This window comes from Geotrypetes seraphini, chromosome 1, assembly GCF_902459505.1.
Source record: "Geotrypetes seraphini chromosome 1, aGeoSer1.1, whole genome shotgun sequence".
In the NCBI taxonomy this organism is placed as follows: domain Eukaryota; kingdom Metazoa; phylum Chordata; class Amphibia; order Gymnophiona; family Dermophiidae; genus Geotrypetes; species Geotrypetes seraphini.
Window position 1 is genome coordinate 364435840 of NC_047084.1, and position 18004 is coordinate 364453843.

General features: G+C 42.0%; 1 protein-coding gene across 1 annotated transcript in view; it reads right to left on the minus strand.

Moving 5' to 3' along the window:
* Nucleotides 1-16248, minus strand: part of LOC117345793 (phospholipid-transporting ATPase ABCA1-like) — an 815268-nt gene extending 799020 nt beyond the window's left edge. The window contains exon 1 of the mRNA XM_033914956.1: nt 16008-16248. The gene's annotated coding sequence lies outside the window, so the exon portion shown is untranslated. The remainder of the gene's footprint in view (nt 1-16007) is intronic.
* Between the last annotated feature and the right edge of the window lie 1756 nt (nt 16249-18004).

The window sequence follows — 18004 nt, forward strand, 5'->3', positions numbered from 1 at the left end:
TATAAGAAAATTTTCACTGCCTGTTTCTATTCTGACCATTTATTCAGTTTCATGGTCATTACAAAAAAATATTTTTTTACATGGGGGGGTGTCAAAAAATGATGGGCCCCGGGTGCCACATACCCTAGGTACGCCACTGCTCCTATGCGTCCTTCTTCCACAGCTTAATTTTACTTTAAAGAGGTCCATCTCCTGTGCAAAGTTGCCATGGAAATATTTAAATACCTATGGAGCTCATTTTCAATAAAGAAAAACATTTAAAAAGTGGCATAAAGGGGCAGATGGGCGTTTTCTCGCCAAACCCTTCCATTTCACTATTTTCAAAACACATTTCCTAGATGGATTTCTATGGTAGTCGTCTGCAGTGTATCTAAATCTAAAATAAATGTTGGAGGCTTGGTTTGGATAGGAATAGAGTAGACTTGTGTTTTGGATGTTTTTCTGCAATAATTGAACATTTTAGAAAACGTTCAGGGCCCAATTTGGATGTTTGGGGCTAGACACGTTTTAACCATTAATAAGTGCCTTAAAGAGGCCCAAACTGACCAGACGACCAAAGGAAGGATGAAAGCATGAACTCCCCTACACTCCTCCATTGGTCACTGACCCCTTCCACCCCAAGCATTTAAATGAAACAGTACATACCTGCCTGTACAATAGCTTCAGATGTTATGTCAGTCCTAGAACAGCAGCAAGAAAGTCCCTGAAGCAGCCTAGTAGGTAGTGTAGTGAACTATACAGATGGGGATTCAGGCCCATTTAACACTCTAACTAGTATACTTATGATGGAATATTTGAGCCTTCCAAAACCTATAGTAATATCATCTAAAAAGGTGACTGCTTCTAAGTGGTATAAAATATTACAGGCTAATGCATTTTCTCATCTCAAGGGAACGGAATCTACATGGCAATTTGATATAAAGGAGGACATCTCTGAGCAGTGTTGGGAGCAGGTTTGGAATTCCATCCCCAAATCATTAATATTGGCTGCAATTAAACAATCCATATTTTTTGTGTTTCACAAAGCCATAGAAACATCTTATAAATTATCTAAAATCAAAAGCGATACATGAAATAAATGTTGGTCATGTTTAAAAGAGGTTGGCACTTTAACCCATTCACTGTACTACTGTGAAACTATACGTGATTACTGGGCAAAAGTTTGGGACACTATCTGTAACTTGCTGAGAATTAAAGAACCACTAACATTAAATATTATTGTATTGGGTCATTTTGGGCTTCGGCAGCCAATATCTGATCATTACTCTAAATTATTAAGAATTTTGCTTAATTTGGCCATTATAATCATCTTAAAGCATTGGAAGGATGCATCAGTGGTAGAATATATAACCTGGTGGAATACTGTTTGTATAACTGCTAAATTTGAATGTGATGCTGCAGAAAGATTAAATGCATTAAATAAATTTAATAAAATACGGGAGCCATTAGAACATTATGATTTGTTTGAACAAGGTATACATTCATATGGTCTCGTTGTATTTATGATAGTATTAATGAATAAATGTTAATTGTTGTTTGTATTGTTTCTTCTTTTTTTTCTTTTATATGTACATATGACTCATGTTATAATGTATTGTTCTGTATTTTGTGCAAATACTAATAAAAATTATTTAACCAAAACCCACCCAAATTCCATTGTACCTGCAGGCATAACTCTATTGGTGTGGTGCATGGTTGTGTCCATTAAGTGTTGGGTGGGTTTTGGAGGGCTCACCATATACTTTAAGAGGGTTATGGTACGATGTGTGCTTGGGCCCGATTATGTGACGTACACTGCAATGCCCCCCTAGGGTGCCCCACTGCTCTGCTGGGATGTTTCTGCGGTCGGTCTACTAAAAATGCTGACCTACATCCTAATTGCTTGCTTTATGTGGTTTTCATTTGGATGTGTGTTTGTTTTTCTAATTGTTCAAAAAGATAGATGCAATGAGGACAAGAACATCTGAGAAATGGTCATTTCTGAGTCAAAAAAATAGATTCTTTTTTTTTTTTTTTAATGTGAGAGAGATTGAGAGAGGAAATTCTCCTTGCAGATCTTATTGTAAAGTCATCAATCCATGGTGCCCAATTGGCTGGAAGCTGTGCTCCCTCTTCTGGTTTTGTTCCCTAATCAGGAAGTGCAAATGGACAAATTTGCTGTGTTACCTCCAGAAAACTGGCCCAAAAATGGGGGTATCGGTTTATATTTGAGCAACCACCTGACCAATGCGATGGCTGTCCTCCATTCAACTCCTGATGACCATTAGGGCTGTAATCTTCAGTAGGATGAGGCCCCCAACCCGCTCTCCCTGTTGAACACCGGCATGGTTATACATGCCCCCGTGATGAACCTTGGACCACTATCCTCCGTGCATACAACCTCCCACTGCCGCCACCCTCCCCCTCCATGCACACTCCCCTCCCTGACATCATGCTTACTATTAGTACTGGAAACCTGCTGCTAGTGTCAATGCTGTATTCTGATCCAGTGCCGGGCCTTGAGCATCTGTGCATTCTCAAGGCTTGCCTGCTCCCACCTTCTCTGAGATTCTCAGAGGGGGCAGGAGTTTTCAGGCTTTGAGTATGCGCAGATGTTCAAGGTCCCGCACTGGATCAGAACACAGCATCGACGTTGGCAGCAGGTTTCTAGTACTAATGGTAAGTGCAATGGCGGAGAGGGAGGCATGCATGGAGGAGGATGGCAGAGGAGGGGTTTTGTGTCCATGGAGGATAGTGGCGTTGAGGTTCATCATGAGGAGGGCATGTGCACGGAGGATAGTGACGCCAATGTTCATCATGGGGGATGGGGATGGGGGTGCTGTATGAAGGATAGGCATGATGGTGTTCAGCAGAAACTTTCTTCGGTATCAACAATAAGCACGATGCCGGCTGGGAGAGGGGAATATCTAATTTCTAATTCTATGCCTGTGTACCGTAAATGCCAGAATGATTTATAATGAAAAGGAACTTGCTTGTGAATAGGACAAGGAGGAAGTGGGGGTAGCATCCATTACACTTAACAAAAAACTCTTTTAAAGAAGTCCAAACTTAGAGGTCATGTGCTGTGAAATACTGAATGACTATCAAAACATTTTAAATCACTATCAAAACAACACAGTTTTCCTATTGTTTCCCAGGAAACTGCTGTAAAGCAAGATTTTTGATTGGTTTTCCAATATGTTTAAGTTTTATTAATTGTTTACTCTTAGGTCATCATCCCTCAATGTAAATCAGTGTTTGTTATTATAGAATTCAGGTCTGTTTTTATCCTCCTAGTACACATGGAAAGGGGCATCAGATCTTGCTGCCTATTCTCTTAATTAAGAACATAAGAGTTGCTATACTGGGACAGACTGAAGGTCTATCAAACTCAGTATCCTGTTTCCAGCAGTGGCCAATCAAGGTCACAATTATCTGAGATTTTCCCCAAAATAAAACAGATTTTATGCTGCTTAGCCTAGCAAAAAGCAATGGATATTCCCGTTTTTGTAGACTGTCTCACCATGATCACCCAAATTTCTAATCTTGGTTTATATTCGAGTCATCCTTTTTTCCTCCTTTTTTTGGGGGGGAAGGTCACCTCGGTTTATATTCAGATCAGTTTATATTTGAGTATACGGTATATCTTTTTCCTATGTTAAACAGCAAGCTAGTGTGAGTGCCCCTTACCTCTCACAGTTGAAAGATGAGGTAATTCCTTGCTCCTACCATTCTAACAAAAAATAAAAATAAAAATTTAAGAAGCCTATATTCACTTTTTTCACAACCAAATGTGGAACAAAAGACCTTGTAAGTTAAGCAAGCACTAACAAGAACTCAGCACCACTGGGACAAACATTCATTGTGTTCTCTTGTGCCCCATACTTATTTTACCAGTATGAAAATGGGAAGGCACTGAGGGTAGTTGGGGGTAGAGCAAGGATGGAGTTCAGAAAGGTACACTGAGGAAGAGAGGCCCTCTAAGCTTTGCTCAGATTGATTGGGTTGGGGGGGAGGGAAGGGAACGATTGAGTTACAGAGGCCTTCTGATAGTGGGATTTGGAGTCCACATTGGTACACAAAGAAAGAGAGGCAAGTGCTATAGTTATACAAAGGAAAAGAAAAAATATCACCAAGAAATAAAGTGTTAGAGAAAGTCTCAAACAGAGGTTTATTCAGCAAGGGATGCCCTTAGCTAGGAAACAGTCAATTATTTTCTAGCTAAGAAAAACCCTTGCTAAATAAACCTCTGGTTGAGACTTGCTCTGGCTCTTCATTTGTTGATGCTATTTTTACTTTTCTGCCCCATTAAAACAGGCATTATTGTTGGGGGAAGCCAATGCATGCTGTTACTGTCTAACTTCTACTATACAGATACAGCTCTCTGCATAGTCCTCGGGTTTTTGTACTGAAGCAAGGACTTCTCTAAGTTACTGGCCACTGTAAGAGTTTCCTGCTTAGCCAACCCCTAATTCCTTAATCTTGATGTCACCAGTCAGACTCTGAATCAATTGAACAGTTCTTTAATAATGAAGCAAACAACTTACTTAGTTCAATGTAGTTCAAGCCTGTACATTCCTTCTCACTCCACTAACATATCACATCTATGATAGGAGTATCCACACTGTGGAGATGACAGCGTTCTCCAGACTTAGAAGTAATCTAAGCTGTATTTGATTGTCAGAGTTAAAGGGCTGAAAATCCTGGTGGGAGAACAACACTCTCAGGCTCTCACTCTAGCATGTGCATAGCAAACATGGTCACTGCTCTCCTCGGACTGAAGAAGGATGCGGGCTCATGCTCTGTCGAAGCAGCCCAGACTACTGGAAGCAAAGCTCTCTGGATAGCTGAGTCCACAGAAACATTAACTGAGCAAATGCCCACATAACATGGGGCATAACAGCATGAGTCTGACAGGGCATCCTGAGCCCTAGCTCATCCCACCAAATTGGATCAAGGAGAGAGATCCTTCTGCAGCGCTCTAAGTCACTTCACAGTGAGTGTTGGATGAGATCTCCTGTCTTCTATCATATCTTCCCTCTCCTGTCTTTCCTCTAAAGTGAGAATTGCATATATGACACCCTCTTGACTTTTTACACTCCTCTCATGACTTATCATAAGAGACTGCATTTACGGGCTTGTCCCCGTTTGTGGTTCTTCTACCGATAAAGGTTCTGAACACTTTCAGTCATTATGAGAGGAATGTAAAAAGTTAAGAGGATGCCAAATATGCATTCTCAGTGCTGAGTGATTTGGAATTCACCTGTTTATGCTTAAGTTTTACCCAGTAGTTTATGTGGGTTTCCTCCAAAGTGTACGTATTAAGATCTTTAAGTCTGTCCCCGTACGCCTTATCTGATGTAGACCAGTGTTTCTCAACCTTTTTAAGCCAAGTACCCCCTAAGCCTAGCATATATCAACCGAGTATCCCACCCAGACTCCACCCCCATAATAATACTACTAATTGTAATGCCATTTCTTCTATTTATTTTTATAAACAACCAATCTCAGCCAAGGTCTTGGTTTCTTATAAACTTCTTCCATTTATTTTTAATATAAAAACAATACTGTATAACCTTATTAACAATACAGAATGGTAACCACAACATTAAACTACATATCAAAACCAGTTATGTTTCACTCCCATAAAGTAAAATGTCTGGCTTCTTGTCAGCTGGTATGTTCTTTCTGATCGTAGTAACTAGTCAGATTCTTTTTTTCATTTTCACAGAGAAATAAAAGATAACTTGGTCGGTCATTATGGGCAAGTTCTCTCACACACATCCCCTCCCCACTTCCAGTGGTCTGACATCTCCCTTCCTTTCCTCCTTTCTGGCCCCCTTCCCAGTCCAATATTTCTCCCTCTCTCATCCCCTGGATTATTCATGTGCAGCATTTTTCACCACTGCCCATCAGCCTCATGCCCATTCCTATCACCCCTCTCCAGCACCATTCCACATCTCTCCCTCCATCACTATGTCCAATATTCCCCTACCTTGCATCCCCTTCAATCTGTCTCTCTGTTCCCTCTCCACCACCATATCCAACTCAATAAACAACTAATCTGTGGAATTTCTTGTCAAATTATTCACCCCCCTAACACAAAAGACACTTAAACACAGCAGAACCAAGTTTGATTTCCACTGTGGCTCCTTGTGATTTTGGGCAAGACACTTAACCCTCCATTGCCTCAGATATAAAACTTGGATTGAAAGTCCACTAACGACAGAGGAAGTACCTATATGTAATATAAATATGCAAACCACTTCAGCTGCAATGTAACACAAAGCTCTGTTTCTAGTAGTACTAAGTCAATTATTATCAAAGCCCAAACAGTCGCAAAACATCATGTCCCCCTTACTGGTCTGAACTGTACTCACTCCTCAGCCCCCAGCACCACTCCCGCAATGGATGGCGCAAGCAGCCATCCACATGCACACATGGCTGACCAAGAAGCCTTCTCTCTGATATCAACTCTGATATCAGAGAGAAGGCTTATGGGTCAGCCACTTACATGCAGCACCTGAATCGCTGCGTGTGCCACCCACTGCAAGGAGTGCGGCCGAAGGCTGAAAACTGAAGGAGCAAGTACGGCTCCAAGAAAGTTGTCGCGGGAGTAGCAGGGGATGAGCAGGAATGCAATATCCTGGGTTGCAGCGGTGGCGGAAGCAGCGGTAGATGGATGAGCAGGAATTGGGTACACATACCGCAGGTTGAGAAACACTGATGTAGACTACCAACCATTTTAGTAGTCTTCCTCTAGACCAGGAATCTCAAAGTCCCTCTTTGAGGGCCGCAATCCAGTCGGGTTTTCAGGATTCCCCCAATGAATATGCATTGAAAGCAGTGCATGCACATAGATCTCATGCATATTAATTGGGGAAATCCTGAAAACCCGACTGGATTGCGATCCTGAAAACCTGACTGGATTGCGGCCCTCAAGGAGGGACTTTGAGACCCCTGCTCTGGACTGACTCTACCTTATTTATATCTTTTAGAAGATGCGGTCACCAGAATTCCACACAATATTTTAAATGAGGTCTTACCAGAGTCTTATACAGGGACATTAATACCTCCTTTTTTCCTACTGGCCATACTAATCTAATCTAATCTCCCATTTGCGAGTCGCACAAACCTCTACAAGCTCAAGGCAACAGTTCAAAGAGGAAGTGGGAAAGTAATAGGGTATGGGGGCATGGAGAAGCAAGAGGAGGGATCTAGAAGTAGGGGAGCTATACAGAAGTTGAAACAGTTAATTGTCAAAGAGGTGGGTCTTCAGGTTTTATCTGAATGTGGTGTAGTTTGTCTCTTTCCCGATTGCTTCTGGTAGGTCATTCCAGGTTTTCACACCCAGATAAGTTAGCATAGAGTGGAAAATTTGTTTGTAGTGGAGGTGTTTTGTGGGTTCCGTTAAGGATTCTTTTTTATGTCGACCAAGCAGTAGAGAATAATTGGATGAGAGAGGCTGCTGAGTTTCCTTAAAGAATCTGGTGTAGGATACATGACATTTTGAAAATTATTTGGGATGCTCTCTTGCATCCTTCTAGCTTTTGCTGTTGCCTTTTCAACCTGTTTGGCCACCTTAAGATCATAACATACTATCACACCCATGTCCCGTTCCTCCTTCATACACAAACATTTTTTACCTCCTTAAACTGTACCATTCCCTCAGGTTTCTGCAGCCAAAATGCTTGCATTTCTTAGCATTAAATCTTAGCTACCAAATTTCAGTCCATTCTTCAAAGTTCGCTAGGTACTGCCTCATGTCACAGAATCAGAGTTATTTACTCTATTGCAGATTTTGGTATCATCTACAAAGAGACAAATCTTACCTGATAGTCCTTCATCAATATCGCTTACAAAAATGTTAAAAAGAACAGGCTCAAGAGCCAAACCTTGTGGCACACCACTGGTAACATTCTTTTCCTCAGATCAATCTTGATGACCCAACATTAGCTTTTCAGTCACTTCCTCCATTCAGTCCTGCCACAACCACTCCTGAATTCTTTCATTTAAAGCAACAGATCAACAGATAAGTGTGCTTCCACTTTAAACACAGGCAGCATTTACTGAGTAAACTTGGAACCTTGAACTGAAATGTAGTCTCAGCTCCTAAGATGGTGTCTTCTGCTTTCTACCGATTTCCTCTTTTTGGCAAGGAAACTTGCATTGGAAGAGGAAGTCAAAGTCGGAATTCAGAGTGTTTGGATGACCCAGGCAGTGGGCAGTGAAATTATCTTTGTATTCTGCAATTAATTTATTACTTTCTGAAAATGAGTCTGATTTAAGGTTTCTTCATCTCTCTCTATCTGTATTAAAAGCCTTTATAAGGCAGAATCATCTTGTATGCCTGTACAGAGTTAAATTATGCTTTCCAACTGCACATGATTGAACAGATATGGTGGCATCAGCTTATTCTAGAATGATTCATACTGAAGGAAGAAATCATTGCTACATCCTGATCAGAAGGATACCTGCTTATCAGCATTTATTGCCCCGAATCTCTGTACTACATTGAAAGTAGAATTTTAGTTTTTTACAACTTCCTGCTTTATTGGATGATGTAATTAAATAGCATCTTTCTCGTATAGTGCTCTGTTCGGGTCTGGGAAGAACGAACCTCCTCTTCAGGTAAATTGTTTGAAAATGATATGCTTTAAAAAGTTAGGAAAAAGAATGAAAAAAAGAAATCAAATGGGATTATGAAAGAATCACGCAGTTGAAAGCTTAAGGGAATCTACCTATTTTTCTGCTCTTTATATTTTGCTTCAAAGACCATCTGTCACTGTTAAGTACTTAGAATGATACTAATGAAACTTTTCAGAGTGTAATAACCTTTCACTTACATTTATTAGACTCAGTGACAGATGGCTTTCCTCACACATAGTGTGAATCCACATTTAGACTGACATCAAATGTGTCTGAATGATCATATTCCACTTTGACCCATTTCAGATCCGATTGTGGTTTTATAATGCCCTGCAGCATTATTCTTTCTCTTCAAGTTTTATAACTCTATGAACTTATTTTCAGTCACTTAATTAATTATTTTCATTTTAAATTATTTTCCAACTATACGCAAGTTTCATCATCTGACAGAAGGATAAGAACTATCATACCTCCTTTCGAAACCCATTGTAAACATGCCCTTAGCCCTTATGAAACTATTCAAGACACAAACTATTCAAATAGTTCTAAGATTCAATACAAGTTGGAAAATAAATACTACGTAATAGAGTTTTTACTGGACTGAACCCACATTTACCTCTACACTGATTCTAGAAAAAACTTCAGATAAGAAAAGGATATTATTTTAAAGATTAAAAAGGTAAGTTAATAGATGGAGTTTACTTATGAACAGAGACAACTTTTAATTATTGGACAAAGCTTCAACAACTTTATTAAGTCATAAACAGCCCATAACAGAAGTCCAAAATGGGGAGGAGGAGTGGAAAGGGAAAGCGTGGGCAGCATTACAAGAGATAGAGGTCTGTATATTCTCCCTCATGGAAATGTCAGCATATTACTTTTCCTTGGGTGGAGGAAATCTGATCTCAGAGGGTGGTCTCAAGGAGATCTGATAAGAATAATGGCATTTTCTTTTGGGGGGAAAAACTGATCTGAAGGGATATATTCAGGAAGGTTCAGGAAGGTGGGTCCAATCACATAGAAGATTCAAGAAGGAAGGAAGAGTCTATTAATAAGAACTAATAAAAAGGTAGGGTCACATTTGTGCTTATCTGTTAGAAATGATTTGGTAGAGAAAGTAACCCTATAGAGAACATTTTGCAAATGTTTTCCAGTTAGGAAGGAAGAAGGAAACTGCTATAACACTCAACTACCTATCAATTAAACTATAGTGACTGATTAAAGAGAAAAGTTGAGTACAGATTAGTATTTTAGGTTTCATTTTGGAGCTTAAGATAACATCAGTTTAGAGCACAGAAAGCAGTTCAGGAAAGCCTCTGTACAAACATCTGAAGGATTGACTGAAGATATAGCCATTTTCAAGCCATTCATAAATTTCTATTATAATAGCTTTCAAATTAATGTTTTGTTTTAATAAAACAATTACCTCCTCCCCCTTACACACTCTACACATCCATTACAAATCATACCCACCAGGACAACACTCTCTCAATCATCAAATCTGCTTTAATGAGCCAAGATTCAGTTACACATAAAATATCATATTTATTCTCCCTCAACAAATCATAGATAATGCTACTTTTTTCTAATATATCTTGCATTTATTAGCCCAATCTTCATCAATTCTATAACCATATGAACATAAGAATTGCAATACTGGGACAGACCGAAGATCCATCAAGCCCAGTATCCTGTTTCCAACAGTGGCCAACCTAGGTCCCAAGCACCTAGCCAGATCTCAAGTAGCAAACAGATTCAATGCTGTTTATCCGAGGAATAAGAAGTGGATTTACCCAAGCCATTTCAATAATGCCCTATGGACTTCTCTTTTAGGAAATTATCCAAACCTTTTTTAAACTCCGTTTAGCTAACTGATTTCACCACATTCTCTGGCAACAAATTCCAGAGTTTAATTATACATTATGTGAAAAAATAGTTTCTACAGTTTATTTTAAATCTACTTCTTAGTAGCTTTATCGCATGTTCCCTAGTTCTAATATTTTTGGAAAGAGTGAACAAGCGATTCAAAATTACCCTTTCCACTCCACTCATTATTTTATAAGTCCCTATCATATCACCCCTGAGCCATCTCTTCTTCAAGCTGAAGAATCCTAGCTGCTTTAACCTCTCCTCATAGGGAAGTCGTCCAAGCCCTTTTATAATTTTTGTCACTCTTCTCTGCACCTTTTCTAATTCCACTATATGTTTTTTGAGATGTGGCAACCAGAACTGCATACAGTATTTGAGGTGCGACCATACCATAGAGTGATAGAAGGGCGTTACAACATTTTTCAACTTTGTTTTCCATCCCTATCCTGATAATTCCTAACATTCTATTTGATTTCTTAGTAGCTGTCACTAGTGCTGCCCGATTCACGATTCAAATCGATTCAATTTTAAATGAATAAAAATAAACATAAAAAATTGGCCTCCCGATTCAATGGCCAACCCCGTGCCTTCCTAAAGCAGGAGCTACAGCGCTGCCTCTTGCTGGCCATCCGTTGCTGTTCCTGCTTGAGGGGGGAGGGTCGGTCAGAAAGGTCTCCCCCAGCTTGCCCGCTCTTGCCTCCTTTGTACTAATAGGGCAGCTTGCAGGCTCGCTGGTGTTAGTGATCTCTGCAGCTACCCGTGGTCCTCAGCAGCACGTTCTCTCTGCCATGATCCTGCCCCTGACATCAGAGCAGGGGCAGGACGTAGCAGGAAGAATGTACCACTGAGGACCACGGGCAGCTGCAGGGATCGCTATAACACCAGCAAGCCTGCAAACTGCCCTGTTAGCGGTAAGGAGGTGGGGAAGGTGCAGGCTTGCAGGAGGAGCAGCGTTCGATCCCGGCGGGGGGAGGGGAGGAGAAGATGTGCCTTTGCGGCGGGGGGGGGGGGAAACAGGCGTTCGTTTGCCGGGGGGAGAGCAGGCCTTCTCAGCAGGGAGGAGGCGAGAAAGTGCCTTCCTGGGGGGAGCAGGCCTTCGTGGGGGGGGGAGGGGGAACAGGTCTTCGTGGCGGGGAGCAGGCCTTCAGGGCAGGGAAGCAGGCCTGTGCAGAGGGAGGAGGAGGAGGAAGAGTTCCTTTGGCGGTTCATAGTCTTAAGCACGCGAGACAGATGTGGGCCGACAATTCAGCGCAAGACTTCAGTGCGCCGCAGAAAAACCTTCTTTTAAAGGGCTCGGACGGGGTGTTGGGGGGAACCCCCTCCACTTTACTTAATAGTGATCACGCTGGTGTTGGGGGAGGTTTGGGGGGTTGTAACCCCACATTATACTGGAAACAACTTTTTCTCTATTTTTTAGAGAAAAATTTAAGTTTTCAGTATAATGTGGGGGGTTACACCCCCACGCCCCCAACACGGCAGCACAATCCCTATTAAGTAGAGTGTGGGTTCCCCCCACACTCCCCTTCAGAGCCCTTTAAAAGAAGTATTTTCTGCGGCGCACTGAAGTCTTGTGCTGAATTGTCGGCGCTTGTTTGTTGGCGCACGTCTGTCTTACGCGCTTAAGACCCGTCATTCCTTTGGCAGTGGGGAGGCAGGCCTGTGCAGAGGGAGGAGGAAGGAGTAAGAGAGGGGAGGAGACATGCCAGACCTGGGGTGAAGTGAAGGGAAAAGAGAGACCAAAAAGAGGGGGAGGAAAGCAGAGGAGAGGTGCTGGACTAATTGAGAGAGGGAGAGAGAAACACAGAAGATGATGGCAGAAAAGGGCCACGGCCCAACAAGTCTGCCCATTCTAATGACCCACCCCCCTAATTTATAGAAACATAGAAGATGACGGCAGAAAAAGGCCACAGCCCAACAAGTCCACAAGGGGAAGGTTACAAGAGGGACAGATACTGCTCCAAAGTAGGTGGGCAAGGTGCAGGATGGCAGGAGCAATAGTAGGAGAAAGCCTGGACCTGGGGAAGGGGATACAGGAGGTAAGAAAAAGAGAAAGAAGAAGCTGGATATGGGGAGAGATAAGATGCTGGGTTTGGAGGGAGCATAGGAACAGGGACACAGAAGAGAGATGCTGGATGAAAGGGTAGATGAGAAAAGGAGAGATAGTGGATCTGTGGAGGTGGGGTCCATCACTTCAGCTGCGGGGCGATGGAAATGAAAAAAAAGGAAAGATGCTAGACCTCCAGGAGAGGAAGGGGAGGACAGAGAAAGAAGAAAGAAGGAGAGCCTGATCAGAAGACAACCAGACCAACATGGGACCAACAAGATTTGAAAAATGACCAGACAACAAAAGGTAGGAAAAATAATTTTATTTTCTGTTTTGTGATTACAATATGTCAGATTTGAAATGTGCATCCTTCCAGAGCTGGTGTTGGATTGCAAATGTGAGCTAGGATTTAATAGAGAGAGGAAAAGTCTTTTTTGTTTGTTTCTTTTGTTTACACCACAGGACCAGTGTGGGTAGGAGAGGGCAAAGAGGGTGAAGAGGCTATAAAATAAACCCACCAGGATGTTTGGAAAATAAACACCCAATTGGGCAGGAAAATCAAATCGAATCTAAAAATCGATTCAATAGGCTGAATCGAATCAAAATTTTTTTCCTGAATCGGGCAGTACTAGCACTAGGAGTTTCAACGTATCCTCAACAATGACACCTAGATCTTTTCCTGGGCAGTGATTCCTATCATAGAACCCAATATCACATAGCTATAGTTCAGGTTCCTCTTTCCCATATGCATCACTTTGCACTTGCTCACATTAAACATCATCTGCCATTTTGATGCCAAATCTTCCAGTCTCACAAGGTCCTCTTGCAATTTTTCACAATCCTCTTGCGATTTAACAACTTTGAAGAACTTTGTGTCATCATCAAATTTAATTATCTCACTAATTATCCTAACTCTAGATCATTGATAAATATGTTAAAAAGCAGCAGTCCCAGACAGAACCCTGGGGAACCCTTCTATTTACCCTTCTCCATTGAGAATATTGACCATTTAAACCCACTCTCCATTTTCTGTCTTTCAACCAGATCTTAATCCATACTAGAACATTACATCCTATTCCATGACTTTCTAATTTCCTCAGAAGTGTTTCATGAGGTTCTTTGTCAAATACACAATATCAACCAGTTCACCTTTATCCATATGTTCATTCGTCTCTTTAAAAAATTGCAGTAGATTGGTGAGGCAAGATTTTCCTTGACTAAAACCACGTTGGCTTTCTCTCATAAATCCATGCTTAAAAACATAAGAATTGCCGCTACTGAGTCAGACCAGTGGTCCATCATGCCCAGCAGTCCATGCACGTGGCAGCCCCCAGGTCAAAGACCAGTGCTCTAAATGAGTCCAGCCTCAACTGCATACGTTCCAGTTTAGCAGGAACTTGTCCAACTTCGTCTTTAATCCCTGGAGGGTGTTTTCCCCTACAACAGACTCATTATTTATTTCTGTATTATTTAAATCATTTTCTATCTCGTTCTCCCCAAGGAGCTCAGAATAGGTTACAATATTCCATGCCTAAAGATGCCTAAACCTGCCTAAACCCCCTGATTCTCTAACCAGTGCTCATGTCACAGGCTCCGGTTTAGAGAATCACAACTGCCTGATTGAAGGATCCCTTACCATCAGCTGATCACAGCAAGGAAATCCTCCATCAGCCATGGCTTTGGGGAGTCCTATCGTCTCAGCTGATGGGGGAGGGGGGAAATACCCCTGCTGTGATCAGCTGATTGGCTGTGTCAGAGGACCTCCCCAAACCCCCAAGGAAAGTATTCTGGCAGGAGGGATGCCAACTCCCTCCTATCACTCTCTCCCCCCTCCCCAACGGAATCTCTGTGACCCACCTGAAGTTGCCTGGCAGGAGGGATACCTACTCCTTTCTGCCACCACCAAACTCGGAACCCCTGAGCCCCCACCCAATGTTTCCTAGCAAGAGGGATGCCCATTATGTTCTGCCACCACCCCATGAACCCCCCAAACCTCCCGTAACCCCCAACACCCTCTCCAATTGGTCTTAGGCACCTGAGCCAATCAGGGACTTAGGCCTCATTTCCGGTGCATTTTGGGATGAAAGGGTTATGACCTAAGACTCTGATTGGGCCAATCAGAGTCTTAGGCCATGCCCCTTCTATCCCAGAAAGCCTGCCAGATCAGCTGTTCAGGGATCCTCTTGCTGCAATTTGCTCAGCCAGTCTTGTTTTAGCTTTTGAAATATAGGTCAGAATTTTGCTGGCCTACATTTCCGGTGCCTTTCACGACCCTAGGGAGATGCCTACGGCCACTTAAGCTCAATCAAGGTCATTTCCAGGCAAAACTACGCCCAGCCTTTGGTAAGATTAAATGTCTCTAGTCATCTTTCTGTACCCGCAACAAGCACCTACAATGTAGGTGGCATGCTTTGCTTTTCTTTTTTCAATGTGCGTTCCGATTGGCTGCCAGATGGTAGTAGGATGCCTACCACTGCCTATAATTGGGACATTCATTTATAGAATTGGCCCCTAAAATAAATCATAAAACAACAAATGCTCTAAACATACATTATTACCAAAGTAAATAAAAAAATAAAAATAATTACAATTATTAAAATCATAGGACAGATAAATAATTGTGATAAAGGAACATGCGTAAGATACTTGATAAAAATATATATTGTCGCTCAGCTGGTACCGGGTCTTGGGGTGAGTACTCTGGCTGAGTGCAATCGCTGATCCTGGCATGCCCTCAAAAGGTGAAAGCCCTTCTGAATGTTCTGAGAAAACAATGGTCAGAATAGCAAAAGTTCCCAATAGGCTTTATTTGTGTCCTCAGCCCATGTTCAAAACATCAAGCAACAACAAAAATTAACATAAATCCAGTGATTACTTTTGAGTTCAACACTCTGTGCACAGTTCTTTGAGCACAGGAAAAAAACTTCCAGGCTTTTCAAATAAAGCTATTCTCACTTTTGTGTTTCAAAACTTCCTAAGCTCAAACAGTCCAATGAATCAAGCTCCAAAATTCAAAACAAAAAACTTCTCATTGGGCCAATTCAGCAGGCCCCACAAACATAGTCCATACCTGGGCTCCAGTCAGCAAAAAAAAAAAAAAAAAACAACAACAACAACCAATAAACACTTTTCTTCCTGTAGCACAAACACTGGCTCTTGCTGTAGCACTGCTTGGGTAGAACCAGGGTTCCCAAGCAGGCTGTGGGGAAATAGCCTGTTCACCATAAGTGTTAGCCGCCCTTCCAAAGACAGGCTTTGGCTCTACTTTCCTCACCCTCAACAAGGCCTTGAGCAGTACCCATACTGCTCCAAACAAGAAAGAAAAGAAAAAAAAACCAAATTAGTTTTAAGCTGCTGGGAATCCAACCAGCCAGCAAACACAATTCTTTTATCCCAGCACAGAGCAGTGTCAGCTTCTTTAGTCCAGCCAGAAACAAATGGACAAAAAAAATCAGCTTTAACTTACATCCATCTGATGGCAGAGCAACTTCTATTGCCTCTTCTAGTCGCAGGCATTGCATTTGATTAGTTGGTAAAGAGTCCTCTCAATCCAGCATTTCTACTTCTTCTCCTTGCCTAACCTCTGGAGCACCTAACCCAGGGTCTGTTTCCTCAGCTGGTTCAGCTTGCACTGCTCCAACTGCCTTGCTCTGTGAGAGCCACGCCCAAGCCTGTGTGGGGGATGGGCAGGCTTCAGCTTTCCCTGTGCTTTCTCCTGCTCTGCAATTAGTCTCAGCAGGTGTATGCCTAAAGCAGTGGTTCCCAAACCTATCCTGGGGGACCCCCAGCCAGTCAGGTTTTCAAGATATCCCTAATGAATATGCATGAGAGAGATTTGCATATAATGGAAGTGGCAGGTATGCAAATCTCTCTCATGCATATTCATTAGGGATATCTTGAAAACCTGACTGGCAGGGGGTCCCCCAGAACAGGTTTGGGAACCACTGGCCTAAAGGGACTAGAGCAGGGGTAGGGAACTCCGGTCCTCGAGAGCCGTATTCCAGTCAGGTTTCCAGGATTTCACCAATGAATATGCATGAGATCTATTTGCATGCACTGCTTTCAATGCATATTCTTTGGGGAAATCCTGAAAACCCAACTGGAATATGGCTCTTGAGGACCGGAGTTCCCTACCCTTGGACTAGAGCCTGTTTCTTAGGCTGTGTTCTAACAGTGACTGGCCTAGATTTAAAGGAGTTTTTGTCCTCATAATGTCCCAACTCCTGCCAGGGCTCCTGCTCTTGGAAAACCTCCCCAGAATCTGAGTCCTGCTCCATGCTAGTTGGAGAGCTGCTGCACTGATCAGATCTCTTCAGCTTCAGGGCTATGTTTCTATGCTTTCTAGCTGGAACAAAGCTAGCTGTAGTGCTGGGCTTGTGACAGTATACAAAGTATAATTAGTTATCTGCTAGTTATTAGTTATTTCTGCTATTTTGTTTTGTGTTTTGATGGTTGTGACCACTTGCAGATCATTGCCTCTCTTTGGCAATGTCAGAGCTATGCCACTACATTCACATATCATGGAATAACATGCAACTCTCACTGACACAGAATAACTCACAGTGCTGCTTTTGGCATCCCACAGGAGCTCCCTAAGCCAGAAGAAAGCCCATGGTAAGACAAATTGTTGTTCAGCTACCCACACTGCTCCATCCCCACTAACATAAAATGAATCGGAGCACCATGATTAGATATAACATGGAAGATTATTTAATGAACAATCACAGTTGCATCTATTTTATAAAAGAAACAACCATGATTTAATTTTCCAGGTGATGATAGAACAGAGAATTGGACCAAACAATAATGTATCATAATGTTACACAGAGGGTAATTTTATAAGCGGTCACCTGGTTTAAGGCAGAAAAAATACTTCTAATCCAAGCTCTTTTTGTAAAGAAAAATAGGTGAAGGAGTCTGGGACTTGTTTTCCTGAGTGTTGAACTAAGTTTTCTCTTTAATAAAATGCTGAATTATGTTTATCTGCAGACCTAACTTATCTCATGTTCTAGCCTGCCTGCACTGGGTGTTTTAGCTTGGGCATTTTAGCTTCTTATGGTTATCTCAGCATACATGAAATTGTATTCCGCCCTCCTGGACATGTAACAGAAAGACTGCAGGGCTTAGATAAGTGGCCTGCTAGTGACCTGCTAGTGTGAACTTAGGACCAATGATTGTTAAGAAAAGTAACACCTGAAAATTTTTTTCTAGAATTCAGTTGTATAGCCAGAAAAATGAATAAATATCTCTGTAACTTCCTGGTTTCAGGACTTCTGAAGCTGCCAACTTGGTGCTCGGGAATCGCATATATGCTGAATAAACCCTGTTGCTTTCTTCAAGTCTCTGATTATTGTGTCTGAGTGACCTTTCATAGGCACCAACATTTCTTGATAAAATACTAACATAAGTGGCCAAAAAATGCACATTGATTTAATGCACAATCATTTACACCAACTCAAGGGA